Below are 2,500 nucleotides of genomic sequence, written 5' to 3'. Positions count from 1 at the left end.
GAAAGCCCCATCCAGCCCTGTGCCACCCGGGGGGTTCCAGGGTGCTGAGATGGCTGACGTTTTGCTCCGCTCTCGACGGTCACCGCGCAATGCAAGAACAGGCCAAAAACTGGCCAAAACGGCCCAAAAACGGGCCAAAACTGGCCATTTTTGGCTGCACGAGCGAGCGGCGAGCGGCGGACAGCGAGCGAAGCGAGAGGCAGCACCGTCCCTGCTATACGAAAGCCCCATCCAGCCCTGTGCCACCCGGGGGGTTCCAGGGTGCTGAGATGGCTGACGTTTTGCTCCGCTCTCGACGGTCACCGCGCAATGCAAGAACAGGCCAAAAACTGGCCAAAACGGCCCAAAAACGGGCCAAAACTGGCCATTTTTGGCTGCACGAGCGAGCGGCGAGCGGCGGACAGCGAGCGAAGCGAGAGGCAGCACCGTCCCTGCTATACGAAAGCCCCATCCAGCCCTGTGCCACCCGGGGGGGTTCCAGGGTGCTGAGATGGCTGACGTTTTGCTCCGCTCTCGACGGTCACCGCGCAATGCAAGAACAGGCCAAAAACTGGCCAAAACGGCCCAAAAACGGGCCAAAACTGGCCATTTTTGGCTGCACGAGCGAGCGGCGAGCGGCGGACAGCGAGCGAAGCGAGAGGCAGCACCGTCCCTGCTATACGAAAGCCCCATCCAGCCCTGTGCCACCCGGGGGGTTCCAGGGTGCTGAGATGGCTGACGTTTTGCTCCGCTCTCGACGGTCACCGCGCAATGCAAGAACAGGCCAAAAACTGGCCAAAACGGCCCAAAAACGGGCCAAAACTGGCCATTTTTGGCTGCGCGAGCGAGCGGCGAGCGGCGGACAGCGAGCGAAGCGAGAGGCAGCACCGTCCCTGCTATACGAAAGCCCCATCCAGCCCTGTGCCACCCGGGGGGTTCCAGGGTGCTGAGATGGCTGACGTTTTGCTCCGCTCTCGACGGTCACCGCGCAATGCAAGAACAGGCCAAAAACTGGCCAAAACGGCCCAAAAACGGGCCAAAACTGGCCATTTTTGGCTGCACGAGCGAGCGGCGAGCGGCGGACAGCGAGCGAAGCGAGAGGCAGCACCGTCCCTGCTATACGAAAGCCCCATCCAGCCCTGTGCCACCCGGGGGGTTCCAGGGTGCTGAGATGGCTGACGTTTTGCTCCGCTCTCGACGGTCACCGCGCAATGCAAGAACAGGCCAAAAACTGGCCAAAACGGCCCAAAAACGGGCCAAAACTGGCCATTTTTGGCTGCACGAGCGAGCGGCGAGCGGCGGACAGCGAGCGAAGCGAGAGGCAGCACCGTCCCTGCTATACGAAAGCCCCATCCAGCCCTGTGCCACCCGGGGGGTTCCAGGGTGCTGAGATGGCTGACGTTTTGCTCCGCTCTCGACGGTCACCGCGCAATGCAAGAACAGGCCAAAAACTGGCCAAAACGGCCCAAAAACGGGCCAAAACTGGCCATTTTTGGCTGCACGAGCGAGCGGCGAGCGGCGGACAGCGAGCGAAGCGAGAGGCAGCACCGTCCCTGCTATACGAAAGCCCCATCCAGCCCTGTGCCACCCGGGGGGTTCCAGGGTGCTGAGATGGCTGACGTTTTGCTCCGCTCTCGACGGTCACCGCGCAATGCAAGAACAGGCCAAAAACTGGCCAAAACGGCCCAAAAACGGGCCAAAACTGGCCATTTTTGGCTGCACGAGCGAGCGGCGAGCGGCGGACAGCGAGCGAAGCGAGAGGCAGCACCGTCCCTGCTATACGAAAGCCCCATCCAGCCCTGTGCCACCCGGGGGGTTCCAGGGTGCTGAGATGGCTGACGTTTTGCTCCGCTCTCGACGGTCACCGCGCAATGCAAGAACAGGCCAAAAACTGGCCAAAACGGCCCAAAAACGGGCCAAAACTGGCCATTTTTGGCTGCACGAGCGAGCGGCGAGCGGCGGACAGCGAGCGAAGCGAGAGGCAGCACCGTCCCTGCTATACGAAAGCCCCATCCAGCCCTGTGCCACCCGGGGGGTTCCAGGGTGCTGAGATGGCTGACGTTTTGCTCCGCTCTCGACGGTCACCGCGCAATGCAAGAACAGGCCAAAAACTGGCCAAAACGGCCCAAAAACGGGCCAAAACTGGCCATTTTTGGCTGCACGAGCGAGCGGCGAGCGGCGGACAGCGAGCGAAGCGAGAGGCAGCACCGTCCCTGCTATACGAAAGCCCCATCCAGCCCTGTGCCACCCGGGGGGTTCCAGGGTGCTGAGATGGCTGACGTTTTGCTCCGCTCTCGACGGTCACCGCGCAATGCAAGAACAGGCCAAAAACTGGCCAAAACGGCCCAAAAACGGGCCAAAACTGGCCATTTTTGGCTGCACGAGCGAGCGGCGAGCGGCGGACAGCGAGCGAAGCGAGAGGCAGCACCGTCCCTGCTATACGAAAGCCCCATCCAGCCCTGTGCCACCCGGGGGGTTCCAGGGTGCTGAGATGGCTGACGTTTTGCTCCGCTCTCGACGG

The sequence above is a fragment of the Musa acuminata genome, unplaced genomic scaffold (genome assembly GCF_036884655.1).
Source record: "Musa acuminata AAA Group cultivar baxijiao unplaced genomic scaffold, Cavendish_Baxijiao_AAA HiC_scaffold_1126, whole genome shotgun sequence".
Taxonomy (NCBI): Eukaryota; Viridiplantae; Streptophyta; class Magnoliopsida; order Zingiberales; family Musaceae; genus Musa; species Musa acuminata.
The sequence above is the reverse complement of the archived record's forward strand: the minus strand, read 5'-3'. Positions refer to the sequence as shown.